Raw genomic sequence first — 17690 nt, 5'->3', positions numbered from 1 at the left:
GATGATAAACGTATTTAATCAGAAGGCACTATGAAACTTGGTTTTTCTGGCAAACATAATAAATTTATCTTCATCTAGGTACATAAAAAAGTTGTCAAGAAAAGTAACATTTCACTTTATTGGGGAAACTCTCATTAAATGTGGCATAGGCAATGATGGAAGGTGTTCTACTGTAATACTAGACCTGAAACTCAATAAAACCTATAACACTGAGAGGATATAAGAAAAGGATTTGGTTTAAAACATCTGATTCTATGGAAATTGTATGAAGATCCCTAGATGTACAGAATGTGATTTCAGAGGAAGAATATTGCTTTTATATTATTTCAGATTAAATGTGTATCTGCATACATAAACTCAGAGGCATACCTCCTTACCAATTCTGACACTACTTTTTTAGTAAAATTATTTAAATTGTGGATTTGACAGTAGAGTCGATAGATTGATTTGGTTTGACTATTTTTACTTTAGCAGAGGTGCTGTCTACAATTAGTTTAACTTTTAAAAGATTTCACAGCCGAATTTAAAAGAAGTTTAAACACTGAATCGTTCCAATCAAGAACTTCAGTTGCTATTCCTAACAACCAAGTTTCCTACCTATCTGCAATACTCTCATCAATCAGAGGAATGAAATATTTGGTTTTACTTTTTGAGTAACACTCGAATATTTTAAAAAGTCTTTAGGTATTTAAAGTAGCAGAAAATCTCAAATGCTAGTAGTCTAGAAGAACTGCAACTTTCAATTATTCTTAAATTATGAATAATTTTGATCACTATTAAGAACTACTAAAGATATTACTGACTGTAGCACTGATGTGGGATATGGCTGGAAGACTTTAGGTGTGCTATTACTGACCTTATAATTGCAAGCCTAAAAAAACCTACAACAAGTTTAAGGCTTTACTATTTAAAGACATCCTTTCAGTTATAGTTCCAGTTTCCATGCTTCCTCCTCGTAAGACAATCTGGATTGTTTAGCACTATGGTCAGACAGGAACAACTGAGAGATTTCACCTTCCTGTAGAACATTAGGCAAAGCAAAATTACACCCTGTATCTAAGCTAAGTTAAAGAAAGCCAAAATGTATGAAATTATCTCCATTATTGCCAAAAAATATATTTTATATTTTTTTTGTCTCTAAAACTAACAGAGCTTTTCTCTTTCTTTAGTAGAATACCTCAAGTAATCAATTACTTATTTCAGAATTTAAAGGTGCCAAGCCCTTTCCTACTCCAAACCTGCTAATCACAGTAGGAGAGGAAGTAGCTTGCCTGTTGAGGGTTTAGAATTTTTCTGTTTTTCTGTTTTCTATTTTTCCTCAGCATGTCTGAAGATCTACTTTATTACATATAAACAAATTAGGAAAATATAATTTGAAGTCTTGTCATAGACTTTATTTGATGCTATTTCCATAAAGAGCCATATTAACTCCTAACACAGAATAATTCCAATTTGGTCCCCACATTGTGTCAGTAAGCACTTCAGGCAACACAGATGGAGATGGAGCCACTTAATAAATTTCTTTTGACAGACATACCATTGTCTGCTACAACTTGTGTCTTTATAATAGCACATCTGCATTCTTCCTTCTGGAATTTCAGCCACAGGTTTATATTTTCAGACTTGTATTTCTCCTTCCTTGGCAGTTATGCTTTTTCAAATACTTATATTCACTAGAGCTTGACTTCAACCAATACAAAAATTGTATGCAATGAGCTTTAAAATAATTTATAGAAATGCTTCCAATTTTTGGATGTAACAACATAATATTATTTCCCAGAAGCATAACTACAGCATCACTCATCTTCAAAAAGAGAGACATTTAAATAGATAAGGTCTATATTCTTACATAATTTGTTCAAGTATTCCTAAATATCTGGTCATACAACCATAAACTTAGTCATAGCCTGATCTACCACCATATACTGGAACCAGTTTCTCCCTTTGACCAGGCCATTATTCAGATACTGATGAAGAGGAAAATGTTCTGGCCTTCGTACATAAATATAATTATCAAAGTTTAAAACTTGAAACTAATGCATTTAGTGTTCAGTGAAATTTTGCTTTTAAATGCTGAAATAACAAACACTATAGAAGTCTTAATATACCAATAAGGGATTTTAAATCCCACAGATCTCAAAGGTATTACAAACTTCCCACACTTTTCAATACACAACAAAATTAATTGTGTGTGTTTTCCTGAAGTCTTGTCGTTCATAGATTTTGGTATTTTAGAAAACAAAATTTCCAACTGAATCCATTCTCAGCACAGGACATAAAAGGAATCTGCATGGATAGATTGTTTGACATTTCTTAATACCTACTTCTCCACTGACACATTTTTAGAATTTTCCTTTTTTACCTGACTGCCCATTTTCACAAGTCTTTTCTGCATACATAAATTTGGAGGGTTTTTTAGGGGATATGTACTTCTACCAGCTTCTGCTGAAATTATTCAGTGAAGTCAGTAATTTTAGAAATTTTAAAATTGGCAACTTAAGAGAAACAGATATTCCTGTTCAAATTAACATACACAGTCTGATTGCTTAAAGTTACATATCCATAGAAAAATAAACTTAAAGAGCAGCAAAGAATGAAGGAATTCAAAACATCTATCTAGGTGTTCAGCATAGTGCTCTGGGGGAAAACGCTTTACTGAAAGTCCAGATCTCTGTGCTCTTTGAGGAACTCATTATATACACTAGCATGCAGACTTCCATGTTTTGTATAACTTCTTGAGCTAACTCAGTTACTGGTAGCAGTCTAATTACAGAAGCATGGAGTTCAAGTTCACCATCCATAAAATTGCCCTTCTTCCTAAAGCTGAATTAGCTCATTTAAAAGTAGCTTGGATAACTTTAGGATCAGGATGAACTGAAACATCTCTTTAGCTGTTGGTGAAGAAGCAGGGTAAATTAACCTGACAAGCTTGGGATTTCCGTGATTTAGGGGGGTTGTATGGTTTTCTAAGTGAAAAGTGCAAACTGTTCCTACAATGACATCTACTTCTCAGAAGTTTCTAGAAACTTACAGAAAAACACACCAAAATGGCCAATACCTGTGAATACTCCACAGTGCCTGATGCAGAAGAATGACTCTCTAGAACTGCACCACAAATTGATTTCAGAAAAGTACTACACAAAAGGCTGGATTTTGACTCTCCTCTACTACATTTAAACTTTGTAGATACAGATACACATATATGAATATAGTCCATTTATTATGGACAAGATGGGTAACAGCTGATGCTAGAAAATCATACCTTCTTAAAGGTCCAGTCAGGAGTGAGATTCCAGAACTGGTTGATGTTGCATGTGCTGCCTGGAAAGGCTGGCATTGGCAGGAGTACCAAAGCATGGGCTAATCCATGGCAGCTGCCATGCCCCAGGACTGTTCAAACACACACCACAGCACCCCCTCACTTAGCCCACAGCCCTGTACTTGTACCCCTGGCAAATGAATACAGGGCTGCCTTTGCACAGATAAAGCAGGTGCAGTCTAGGAGAGCTGGGAGATCGCTCTTTTCATGTTCACAGTTTTGTCCAAAAGGAAGTTGTCCAAGCTGTGGGATGGCACACTAATACACTAGCAAACTGTCAGTCTGATGTGTTGCTGAGAAGGAAGTCACCATTTTTTTTCTAGAAGTCTGTCTGGTTTGCCTTACTCACATGGTCAGTCTTGTAAAGTTTTCACATATTCTATTTGGGAAATACCTTTTCCCACCTAGACAATGTGTGCCCCACCAAGGTTAGAGAAGGAGTGGTAGAAATTACCTTCTTCTTCAACAGAGTAACTGCCAGAGTTATCTAGACATATTTCACTCTTATTATTCCTGCCATTAAAAGGACTTAGACTTTAATGTTAAGTTTAATTTCCTAGGTGCCACAATTCTAAAATTTATGGTAAGGAGCTCAAAACTTGAAAGCCCATGGTAGGTCAGACTACCTGATTCAAGTCTCTTTGACACTTTAAAAGGCATGCATATTCATATTCTTCACTCAGTGTTTGGGAACTACTTTTATCTGTAGAAACTGTAATACTTCATACAAAGAAGTGAAGTGACATCTCTATATTTAATTTTCATCAGCATAGTAATTACAACCCTCTCACCACAAAAATGGCAAACACATGCTCTTTGGTGGCCTCTGAGGTAGCTGCTCCTGTGACCCACTCTGTGTCCTGGAGAAGACTAACATTACAGTTTCCATCTCCCAGCTGGAGGTGTTTGCTGTTGTGCTTTTTCATTCCCATCCCAGACCCCCTAACTGTGCCATCTCTTCTCAGCAAGGTCTTCTACCGTGCTCACCTCTTAGAGCAATGCCTGCTGATTTCCCCAGACCATCAATCACCAACAACTAAGACTGCTAACAGGAAGCTCATCCTACCAACCTCTCTAGGCACCAGTTCTAGAATCCTGTTTTAAGGAAAAAAAAAAAGTTATTATTTATTGGTATACCAGCCTATCCTCAGCCTTTCTCTAGGCAGTTATTCTGCAGCCTCCTCTGATAAGCATCTATCAAATCCACACCAAAACAACCTCTCCACCAACAATTTATCTACACTATCTACTGCATCTGGCAGGAATAACAAGTCACAGTTGGCTTTACAGCTCAAATAAGGGCAGACTAAGTTCCCACTGTTCAGGGCTCTGGATGTTCGCTTTACGTGGCTTTTTCTTCTGCTTCTCATATTTAACTATCACACTGTTTTTTGAAAATGTGTGAGGTTCCCTGATACTCTATCTGGCAGCCTGAGAAAGAAGTTTTGCACAGGCCCACACATGCTGAAAGTACTTTTCTGATTTTGAATTCATACTGCCTTTAATGTTGCTGCTTTTGTTCTAGAGTAGAAGAAGGGCTCTCCTACTCAGCTGCACTTGTTTGTATAATAGACATTAGCTCCTTCCACAGACTTTGCCTTTCCTTGAATAAACAAATACTAAGTATTGCAACTTCAGAAAAATCTTGGAGAGCTTTATATGGCCGAATCAAATACACATTAGCAAATACATTTTATATTTTAAAATGTATTTGGATTAAACTGTCTAACAGAAGATGAGCAGAGGGTGTTTTTAGAGTAATACAAACAATGTGAGATCACACCTTGTACCTGTGAAAACAAAAGAAAATGCAAAAAAGTATAAATTTATCACTCTGTTCAAAAAGTGTCTTAAATAATACTGAACTAAGCACAATACTGAATTGTGCTTAAATCTTGGAAAGACATATATTGTGAGTCAACTGAACTTCAAGCAAGAGTCACAAAAGCATCTTTGAAGATGTAGTAGACAAATCAATAATAAATTCTGCATGTCTATTAATCACTCCACCATCCATTCTGGATGTTCACGGTACCTTATAGCTGATATGAGGTACAGTCCCATCCCAGCACACAGTGCTTTCCCACTGTCACACAGCATGAGCTCAGTAAGTATCAGGATTCACTGGGGAGTGCACAATCTCCAGTGAACAAACTCAGACTCACATCTGACTCCTTAGCTGATATTGGACAACTGTCTTTCTGTCTCTGCTCCCCCTCTTCATGAGTGAATGGGAATAACACAAAATAAATGCTGCTAATCGCCCTTTATTTTATTCCAGAAACTATAGTATTGATATTTCCCTGTATCACCACGTCATCTTTTAACAGCTGCACTACAAGAAATCCAAGCCCTGACAGAGGATGTGCATATATTACTGTTACTTAGATGTTCAATTAAATGTTGATTATTAAAAAAAAAAAATGGTTCATAATCAGTTTAGAGGGAAATAAATTTTAAAAATGACATGTCACTATTCTTTCTGAAGTTCTCAGAGTTGTGTATATGCAACATAATGTTGAAGCTTAATTGAAAGTGTCTTTAAAGTCAATATAATGAAAAATAATTTCCCATCTCAAGGAAAACTTGGGTATTTCAGGAGAGTGAAATATCTCTCAGAAATTCCTTCTGCCCAAGAAGAAGGATTTATCTATGAAAAGTAAAGGGAAAACACATCTGAAGCACTGAAAAACAATGAAAGCAAAATTCTTTCTTTCACCTATTTGTAGAGTAAGGATTAAATGATTTAGAGTTTTTAGCCAGGCACAAAGGGAGTACTACACATGACTGCAGTAGAAATATGGCAGAAGTCAAAATTCCTAACAGGAAATACCAAACCACCATCAACATTGTCAGTACCTAAATCAAAGCAATAGTTTTAAATATATATATATATATACACATATATATAATGTGTAAATAGAGGGCTATTAAATCTAGAATTAATGAACACAACTTTGGACATTGAATGGCTGGTCAGAAGATCAGATTCTATTCATACATAATCTATATTTGAAAGCTATTACTGGTCCTCTCAGCTGTCCTGGATAATGTTTTCTGCCACCAATTACTTTCACTTTCCAACCCTGAACAGAATAAGATATAATATGACCTCAGATCTGGCAAACAGACATTTGGTTAAGCACTGAATTGCTAATGGCAACCCTGGTATGGATGGGTGATGTCAGGACTCAAATTAGGACAGCAATTCAAGAATTACCATGTTTAAATGCAATATTCTGTATAAAATGGCAACAGATGAAAGAAAATAGAAGCACAATAATTCAAAGGTCATTCTACTATAAATGAAATCTGGTTTCACTACTCACCTCTTAATTTATATATAACCAATTGGGTGTATAAAGTTAGACATAAATATAGTTAGAAAGCAGCATCATGCTATCATAGATAACTGATACTTGATTAAATTTATATGTTCTTCCACTACACTAAAACATGTTGACAGATACCAAAAATATCTGCATTTTAGGAGACTCTAATTATGAATTAATTACTTAACATCTCACTTTGCTGTCTCTTCCTACTGTGAACATACACTTAGTGGTTCTCACAGCAACCAATTTATATTTAATAATGTAGCAGAAGGACTTATTAGACCTACATTAAAAAGACATATTTAATACATGCAGTAGCACATAATAATAATAATAATAATAATAATAATAATAATAATAATAATAATAGTTGCTGATTAAATTAGATTGGCACAGAAAATACTTGAATCACAGAATCTCACATATCAAAGAGAGAAAAAGACATAGTATTTTATCCAGTACAACTATCTACTAATGGATAATTTATCTCAGAATATTTTTTGAATTTTTTCTCTAGCTCAATTTTAAAAGTCTCCAATAATGATACTTTCATTGCTTTTCTACAAAGCCTAGCAAATCTTTTCAAGAGAAACTTTTTTTCAAGAGATGATTAACTGAACTAGCCTAAGATCATTGTGTTCCAGTTAAAATCTTTAGGTATTAGTAGATAGCAACAATTTCACCAAATCAGTCATGTGTTTTGTCCTATTTTTTCCTATATAAAAACAGTAGTTAAAATAAAACAAAATATGTCAGTGAGAGACAGACTTTTTTCCCTCTAAATTACTGGCAAGGATCTTGAAATTTTAATCAGATGAGCATCTGTCTTACAAATAAGCTCTACTCCTTTAGCTAGAGCTAAATAGAGTATAATTCAAAGATGTTAACTCATGATAAAAAAAAAGATTTTACAATAAACACCACAGTTTTGGTGGTATTGTTTTAAAGGAAATTAAAAATAGCATTAAATGAGGGGGCTGTGATGAAAAGGGAGAGATCAAAACCATTCTCCCAAGCCACAGACAAAAATGGCTAGTCAAAAACTCTCATTAGAACAGATATACATTTTAAACCTCAAAAGTAACTTTGACAATGGTTTTCTAGTAATATTCTCTTGTGTACAGTCTAAGAGAAGTCTTTTTGACAAAGATCTAAACCCCTGAAAGAACATAAGTAATTGAAATTACAAAGATGTCTAAATCATTAACATACACAAGCTTCGTAACCCTCACTTAACACCTTGAATGGTAAAACTCTTTGGAATAAAAGCTTTTGATGGAATGTTTTGTATTCTGCTAACCAGTTTCCTTCCCCTTTCAGTCCTTATCTTCCATGAAATCCCAAAAAAATATCCATGTTCCCTGAACAGCCTGGCTTAGGATCTTCATTAAAATACTATCTTGGCACACAATCAGGAATGGAAAATGAAATCACAGCACCTGAGTATCTTCATGTGAGGAGATTCAGACTCTACTCTTCCCTCTCTTACAAAATACACCCCAAACACAGCGATGGAGGTTCGTGTGGGACAAAGGACACTCTGGATCTCTTTGTGAAGGAAAAGTGCTTTACAAGGAGTGCAAGATTCCCTGGGCCAGGAAAACAGCTTAGGAGAAGCCACAGTTCCCTTCACAGGGTCCAGACACTCAAGGGAGAGAAGTCCTTGGCCTTCATCATAACACTGTAACATATCCCAGTCATAATGCCAGTCATTGCTTATCATAAGCAATAAAAGCTGTCCTGGGAGCAAGGGTTAGAGTCAACCACTCAGTGACTTTCCATGGAAGCCTATAACAGATTCATAGCCCTTAGACCTTTTAAATGAAAATTTAAAATTAACATGAAAAGAACATTTAGACCCTGTACAGAAATGTCAGACTATGGCATTTTTCTGGAGATAAGAAATTATTTTTAACCTTTCTGATGAAGCTTTGATACTGAATACCTTAATGACTGCTGTAACTGTTATGCTATTGAATAAAACAAAAGCAGCAATATAGCAGCATAAGTGCGAGATCTTGAGAGTATGTGCAATATACTTTAGATTTAAAGAGAGAATAGAAAGCAGAATGGAAGAAGACAATGGCAACATTTTTCTGAAAAGTGGAATAGTGAAAATAGGGTGTGCATGTGTGATTGATGGTTCTGGGAAAACTAGATTACTATATAATAGCTATGATGTTCCTTTTTATTTAGGAATGTCAATAAACTTTAATGATCTTTTTTGTCAATTGATTTTATTGTACTTAATTTCTGAAGTAAAAGACTCTATCCGCAAAACAAAAAAAACACCCAAAACCTGCCAAGATAAAGATCTAGACATTGAGATTTCTGCAAGAACACATACGCTGTCCTTATTCAATGTCAAAGGAAATAGAACAGGCAGAGTACGTCATCCTCAAAATCCAATGAGAGTTGACTCTAATTGTGGTCCTGCCCAGGAAAGGAAGCCTTGATCTCCTTTTGAGTTTGTATCCCCATCTCAGATGAAGGCCATGTAGTCTCATCAGAGAGCTCAGCCTGTACTTCACATTTCAAAATACATATCATAGGTGGCTCACCCAAAATTGTAAACTTCTATGAACCCCTTCTGAAGAGTGTGACTTAGCCCATAAACTGCACCATGTAGACATTTAGCTCAGGCTTGTGCGTGCCACAGAAAAACAGCTAAAAGTAAAGCATCATTGAACATCACATGCAGCATTTCTCTGCCTTTATTCCAAGGTCTTTACTACAACTAGTACTGAAATCTTACCCTAGGTAATGGCCAAATGACAAGGAGATAGTCTCTCTTACTGCACTCAGTAATTGGTAATTACATTCTCATTGCCAGGAATCCTGCCCTCAGATACAATTAATTAAAACATTTCTGGAGAGGAGTTAATAACAATACAGGGACTCACGAGCAGGTTTGGTGCAGATAGATAAAAGTCAGGGCAGAAAGAAAACATAAAAATTGTACAACCCTGATCCAGTTTGCAAAGATAAAAATTTTAAAAATCACCCTCTCCCCCAGCAGAAACTTTCTGCTTGTAACTGAGAAAATCTAAACTGCAAGACAATAAATCTGAAACAAAATCAATATAACCTTATAGTGTGATTTATAATGACACACTTTTCAAAGGAAAGGCACTTTAAAAGCCAGGCTGTTCCTCTGATTGAAGGTTTTTACCATGAAAATGTCTGGCTAAGAAATGGCAGATTTACAGGGTAGGCACCGATTGCTCATTAGGTGAAAACAAAACTTAATCCAGAATTACTTTCTCAGATTTTTATATAGCTCATTTGAAACAAATTTTTGGGGCTCCATATCAAGGGTATTCTTCTGCACAGAGCAGAAACAGCAATATTACTTTAAGCAAATGTTTCTCTTAATAGCTGTCTAAACTGTTTCTTGAACACAAATGTTATCATTGTAGTAAAAATATTTTTAAAGTGTGTATTGCATTTCATTATTTATTTAATATACAAATAAAAGGAGGAAAATATCCATGCTTTTAAGTGGGCAAATTCTTGCAAAACCTTAATAAAATTTCATTAAATAATTCAGAGGGTTAAGATTTTCTTATATTTTTGCTTTAGATGTTTTGGGTTTTTTTCTGCAAAGGATAAAAATATCCAAAATATCTGTTATAATTAACAGGTGGCTCTTTGTAGCAAAAACACTAAAACAGAAGTAGCAACAGCTGTGAAGGAGGATATCAAAAATCAAGAATGTTAACATGAAGCATCATTTGTTTTTATAAAGAGATATTTATTTTGTGATAATGGATGCAATTAATACCAGCATATGCTAGAGTGTTCATGGAATCAGTAATTAACGTAGCATTAATTTCAATGGGTTTTTAAGTGCATTTGCAATGCTACACATATTCAGATCTCTCATGAAACACCAACCAATTTACTTAATAAATCAACAGCCTCGAACTTATTTTTCCATAGCATGAATGTTACAGGTATGTCAGTTAAGACTTGATTTTAATAGTGGCAACAGAAGGAAGTGTCTTGTGCTCCTAATTGAATAGTTCAGGCATTTAAAATATTGATCATAAGGAGTGAGTGGTAATTACTTAAGCTAAGAACAGCTGTGAACAGACATCATTAATGTTCGTCTACCATAATTTATGCTTGTAGCAATATGGCTCTTTTCAGCAAAATTTAAATTAAAGAAAGCTAGATTTAAATTTGAAAGTGAAGAAAGTGAGGACTGTTGCATGAAAAATTATACCATACTGAGCTATAAATAGCATAACCCCAATGCAATTATTGGAGCCTCTAAAGTTTAACTCTAGACCTCTCAGGTCTAGAGTGAGGATAATTAAATATGAAGCCATCTAACAATAATTATGGCTTTTTCCTTCTGTTAGGCACCTAGTAAATGGTCTCAGTGGTCTTTCCAAACATTAATGAACGAACTGAAACACACTATGAGGCAGTAGGTTAGTAAGGATTTGTTCCCATCATATAGATGAGAAAACTCGTGAATATATGCAGAGCAGGGTGGTCTGAAAATTAATAAATTGATAAGTGGCTACAAGTGGCTACAAAGCAGTGTAATATCTAGTGCTGTGACATTTATTGGGTGTGCAAAACACATGCAATCCACACCAGCTTTATATTCTGTGGAAGTCAAAATCAGATCCTGCTATAAACAAAGCTATTTCTCTGGAGAGATATTTGCACTCTATCTAGACTAATGTCAGTAAATTATATAGTGCACTGGTTCTTCTTACTTGTGAAAAAAAGACTCATGTCAGACTTCACCACTCCTGTGGCCTGTCTTGTACCTTTAACTGCAAGTAAATTATTGAAAGCAATCCTTACTGCAAAGCACTCAAGCTGCAGACTCTGGGCTGTGGCCTTAAATATCAACAGTCCAAACAGGAATTTGGGAACCTATTTTTTAGAGTAAGCCTGTCTCTGTGTGTTGAGGATCTCTTTCCTATAGCCAGTTTCCTCCCTGCCTCCCCAAAATCACAAATCTCCCTTTTTCTCCATCTTGTCACACAGGGCTGCCTGCTAAAGCAGCGATTCAGACTCCTGCTGGCAAACTGAAGGGAAAAATAGCTGAAACGCCCTGAAGAATCCAGAGAAATCCCCACTCTGGAATACAGCCTCAAAATTATTAAACAGGGCAGACTGCTTAGACTGCCTACAACACACCTGTGTGTTTGGTAAGTGTTTTTATTTAGATTCTGAAATTCTGTCCAGAAGAAAGTGCCCATTCACACTTGGCACCTTGACAGGGTCACACCTGAGACATATGGTGCATGAGCAAAACCAGCTACAGTGAAATCCTGTCTAGAGCAGACATCCTGAGCCCACATTTTCCCTATAGTGTCACCAGGCTGGTTTAAACAGAGAATGTGTAATGTCTTCTACAGCCAGGGACCACGATATGTCCTTAACCTGTCAGTACAGGTATGTCCAGCTCTTCAGAGCTACCTCCACACACAGGCATCATCTCATGGAGTTTTGACCACTGTGAGAATTAGATAGAGTAGGGAAAAAAGAGCTTGAGTTGCTCTGTGGCCAGTCTGACAGGGTTGAGGTAGTTCATGAATCCCAAATTATTTCATTTTAAGAAGAATCTCTTGCCTAAGACTGCAGCTGGGGAGCCATTTCCTGATGTAGAGTTGTAATAACTCACACTAAACGCTTTCTTTCTCCCTGGGAGGCAACAGACACAGACAATGATGCCTTTTTCCCCAGCAAGACATTTTTAGCATGGAAAAGATCTTTTCTCAAATTTCTTAAAAGCAATGAGGTGTTCTGATTCAGAAGCTTCAATGACTCAGGAATTTAAGCTGTGAGAAGTTAATAAATTCCTTTCCTGTCTGACAGAAACTACATTTCCCCCCTTGTTTTGGGAGGTTTATTTGGATGTGGTTTTTCTTTCTTTTGTGAAGAGGAGAGCAATAATTTATTACATTTTATGTTCCCTTGCAAGAATTGAACAATAGCTATGCAACTACAGAGAGATTACCAGAAGCTTCTAGCTCAGAAATATTTCAGGCAGGCAGCAGACATTGTATGAATAGTATCCTGGAAGCTCTTTTCCATCTTCATGGAAATTTAGCACATTTTAAGTTTTAGACACTTGGACAGAATTGCATATGCTTAAGGTTCTGAGGCAAGAAATGCAACCTGAACTTTAAATTCAGCAATAAACCAGACTGGGTTTTGTTGGCATACAGACAAAGTAAGTTGTTTGTTGCAGTCAGTTAAGGAAATAATCACATTAAAAATGTGAAAGAATGATTTTCAAACTGCATTCTGTTCTTCAGTTCTTTGTGGTTTTGAGTATATAACTTTTCCAACATCATACAATATGCAATGTTTGAATGAGAACTACATTAGCCGTGGACTTATCTGTATAAATATTTAACATTTCCATGTTCTCTTGGAAACCAAATGCCAATGAAATCATAAAGTTCCTGGAATGGCTCAAATTACATCATTAGATAATAGAAAATGTGCATTCTTTTATGCTTATGGAAGAACATGATTATTACATATTATCATTCCTATGGTTTCGTTTTGAAATTAAGTTCACCTGAACAAATACAAATGTTTTAAGAGAAACTTCTGAAAGATTTGTCCTCACTCTATTTGTAGGAAGCAACTAGACATTTCAAGGATACAGTTGGAAGCCTTGTGAGAGTGGTTTGAACTGCCTGAGGCAGGCCAGCCTGGATAAAGGAGTAATCAACAAGATTGGACATTTACTTCAGAGGTTTGTTTAGGAGTATGAAGGGAAGGGACTGAGCTCCTGAGAGAGGAACATGTGAAAGCACTGTCCCTTCTGCCTCTGTGCCATCATTCTTTATTGCTATTTGAACTCTGTGGAAAATGGCAGGAGAGAAGAAGGAGCTCCCCACAGAATATTATCTGAGAATACGATTGCTCACTACCACCGACCAATGCCCAACCTGTCTCACAGCAGCAATTGGACCTCCCAGACAATTCCCTCCACGTTATATACTGCGCATGTCAATCTACAGTCTGGAATATCCCTTGGCCAGTTTGGGTCACCTTGCTCCCCCTCAGCTTCTCGTGCACCTCTTCACTGGCAGAACCTGAGACCCTGAAAAGTCTTTGACTTAAGGACTTGGGTTGTGGCTCTACTTAGCCACACCCAAAACATAAGTATGTTATCAACATTATTCTCATACTGGATCCAAAACACAGCTCTGTACCAGCTGCTAAGGAGAAAATGAACTCTCCCAGCTGAAACCAGGGCAGACACACATTTGGAAGCTGTCAGACCCTGAGGTGTAAGGATGCATCTATCCTTGTGCAACAGCAAAGCCCTTGTGACTGTGAGCCAATTTAGAACTGTAGTCTTGGCATTTCATGAATAACACCAAAAAGGAGAAATCACCATTAAAAACTGTAAGACATGGACTGATGGATAGATACACAAATAGGAGTGGTCAGCCTGGAGGGGTCCCAAATTACCAGTGCAGGGAGTAAAAGCAGTTGTTGCCTTGAGTCTTTTTCAGAGAGAATTCAGTCTGGAAGCCCTTTTTTTCTCTGTTCTAAAGATAATAAAGATATGCAGAAAGTGTGTGGAGGTAATTACTTATAAGGGGTTTCTTTCACAATTTAAGCATGAAGACAAGATACAATGGGGGGTTGGTTTTTGGTGCCTGTTATCTCAGCATCTGCCACTAGCCTGCCCCAAAAATGAGTGTAGAAGAACCAAACCACCACAGGCTATTCAAATTCCACACTCTGATGTGGTTCCTACATGGCTCTCAACTTCATACATACTGAGAATTTCATTCAATATCTCTTCTAGCATGTGAGGTGAACATGAATTTTACTCCCCAGTGAACAAAGCTCTCTTCACATATATCTAGCTGTCAATCATCTTTCTTTAAATGAAAACCAGCTTTTTGGTGGATAAAACTGACTGCAGATAGAACTGCACACATTAGGAATTTAATCTAGTAGGCCTAGACCCCAATCCATGCAGATGTAATTGAAAGATTAGGGTCATAAAACATGACCAGAGTACCTTCCCAAGTCTCTTTTTGTATGAAGATGATTCAATGGCTTCTTTTGTAATTATAGTTCCCTTGACTCAAAACAGTCTCGTACTAAAAGCTGTAAGTAGTTGATGGTCTTCATTAAAAAAACTGGGGAAAAAAATAATCAAAAAACTAATACCTACTACTGCAACCTATTTATTTAAAATAGACGTTTCAAGATTAAAGCTAGCCTTTTTCTAATAATCATATTAAAAAACAATTTCCATTCAACAATATGAGAACAATAGAGGGGTTTTTTTTGTCACTTCCTTGTGAAGGAATTCCAATTTAATGCATATGAATCCACCAAAATATTTCTCATTTTTGACCTTAAACAATTTGGCTTTCATTTATCTCCAAATAGCCCAAGAATCAGGGAGACTATAGGGCTACATAAACCTGAGAATCATGCTCCATTGAGATACTTGCACCATACTGTGTTACAGAGAATTAGTAGATTTGCAGCATATATTTTAATCCTACCAAAAATGGCAGCATTAAACCTTTCCCTAAGTATGAATCCTTTTCACCATCTCTCATTAAATCCTAAACTTTCTGAGGAAAAATGATTTTTTTCACTGGTCTTTACTGTCACCTATCTACCACTTTTAGCAGGAAGTCATTTTGCTGACATATGAGTGTTTTGATGCATGTCTTTGCTTCTACACAGATACTAACTTCCAGGCAGAGCAAGTGCTTCATGCATTTTTTCACTCTTCATGATGCTTTCAAATGTGAGGACGCTTACTGGTCATTCAGCTTACCCACAACATGATAAAAAACACATGATATGACACACAACGTGATAAAAGCCCCGCAGCTGAGACACATCAGCAGCTGCAGCACCTGTTCAGTTACTGTCACTGATGAGAATCAAACTGGGCTTTTCGGTACTCACTCTTTCAAAAACAGATGTTCTTTTTCAGTAATACTAATAGTATTCAGTAATACCAATACCTACAGTTTTTCTCCAATAAACAGCTGGTATTTTATAATGGATTCTTCTTCACATTGCAATGCTTACAATGTCACACACAATCACTTGAAGCAGATCTTCTCCATTCAAAAGAAGGTGTGACACTTTTCTACCAAGCAGGTGGCCAAACAGTGGCACAGGTCACCTGGAGATGTTGTGGAGTCTTGCTCCTTGGGGATATTTAAAAGCCACCTGGGCATTTTCCTTGGGAATGGAGTCTAGGAGGCTGTGCTAGAGCAGGAAATCTTGTACCAGGATAACCTCCAGAGATCCCTCCCAATCTCAACCACTCTGTGATTGGCAATCTTTTCCATTATCTTTTTCTGAATTGTTCTCAGCAGATGAAAGTTCAGTTCTTCATGTGAGCTGCACGGCAGTCAGGAGGTTGCATATTGTGAGTGTAGCTCAAGGAAAACCTCCAAAGCTTCCCATGGCTGAAGCAAGAGCACTGAATTGAGCCATGAAGATGTTTAGGAAAATAAGAAAAATTAATTATTTTACAGCCAAACATCTTAAAGCCTGTATTGGATTTACCTCTCCAGGAGTTTATCTAGATAGTTAATCTAAAGACAACAGAAAAACTCAACTTGATTTCAGGAAGCTTTGCCTCAGCTTTCTGGTTGACTCAGCTGCACTGCCCTCAGAAAGACATCACTGCAAACATGAATTACACAACTCAAATAGCTTTTGAAAAAAATTTATCACCTATGTGTAGGATCTGTACCACCAACATCCACCAGTTTGGATATGGTAGGGCTATAAGGACAGTGAGAGGTGAAGGCAAAGGGTGTTTCTCATTAATTTTCCTCTTTAAAGGTGGCTAGTCTTCCTCTTTCTCAAAGGAAATATTTTCTTTTCCTCTGTTTTGGTTTGTTTGTTATCTCTGAAACACCCACATTAACTCTCTTCTCTTTCCCAGATCATTTTTGTGCATAGGCAATTGCTTGCTTTGACTTTCTGATTTGATAGCAGCTTATTAGATATTTCAAAGTTTGCCATAAGCTGCTATCACTGATGCTGTGTTGATTTTATGCTCACTTTAAGCCTCCATGTTGATAAGTTTGTCAGCTATTGCTATGCATTATTTAGACTGAACTATTAACAGACAATAATAGTCATAAATGCTTGACTTTTTCTTTCTCTCTTTTCTTCCAGGTAACCAAAGCAAGGAGCAAGGTAATGCCTTAAATCAAATAAGTGAGGTGAAGCAACAAATAATTTAATACACTTTCTGATTTTCAGAAGTACATCTTTAGCTCTGCCTTCTTCCCACAGATACTGTCTAAACTCAGCTGCCCAAGGGTCCATTTTTTGGCCCGAAAAGAGCCATACAGAAGTCAAACAAAAACCACGATGACCCAGAACTCATTCTTTTGTTAAATAGCATGAAGGGAAAGTGAAAGAAAACCACTATTCAAAGGCACAGTCACTTGACCAATCTACAGAAGTAGCACAGACCCTGAATGGAAGCTTCTGGTTCAAATAGATTATTTTATCAAAAACCATCAGAACCATCAACATGTTTGCTCATTTTTCTTCAATTTTGTCAAATAGCTGAAATGGAAAAAATAAAATTAAGACAACAAACTATTGTCCTAGAAATTTGAGTATTTTCTATTTCAGCTTTTCTGTTTCAGTTTGAACTACACTTCTAACATTTCTTTCAACTCAGTAATCAAGAAAACCCACAAGGAAATCTATACCAGAAAAAATGTTCTGAAATCCAAATGACAGCTCTCACTGGGGGATGAAGATAATTCCATTCAACATGAAATAATACTTTTTGGGTCTTCTAAATTATTCAATAAAGAAAGCTGTTAAATTGCCCTTAGCTGTTAACTAAAGTGCTAGCAAACAAAAATTTATCATGATTAAACATGAAGCAACTTTGGAAAAAAAACCACGTTGTGTAATGAGCTGGTTATATAAAAGATGAAGAGTAATTAGTTGTTCAGTTTACTTGTCAGGTTTTTTCTTATCATCAACTGTCCAAGACAAATCTCTGAACGAATTGCAGTGTATTT

Source organism: Catharus ustulatus, chromosome 6 (genome assembly GCF_009819885.2).
Source record: "Catharus ustulatus isolate bCatUst1 chromosome 6, bCatUst1.pri.v2, whole genome shotgun sequence".
NCBI classification, from domain to species: domain Eukaryota; kingdom Metazoa; phylum Chordata; class Aves; order Passeriformes; family Turdidae; genus Catharus; species Catharus ustulatus.
This window is presented reverse-complemented; position numbering follows the sequence as displayed.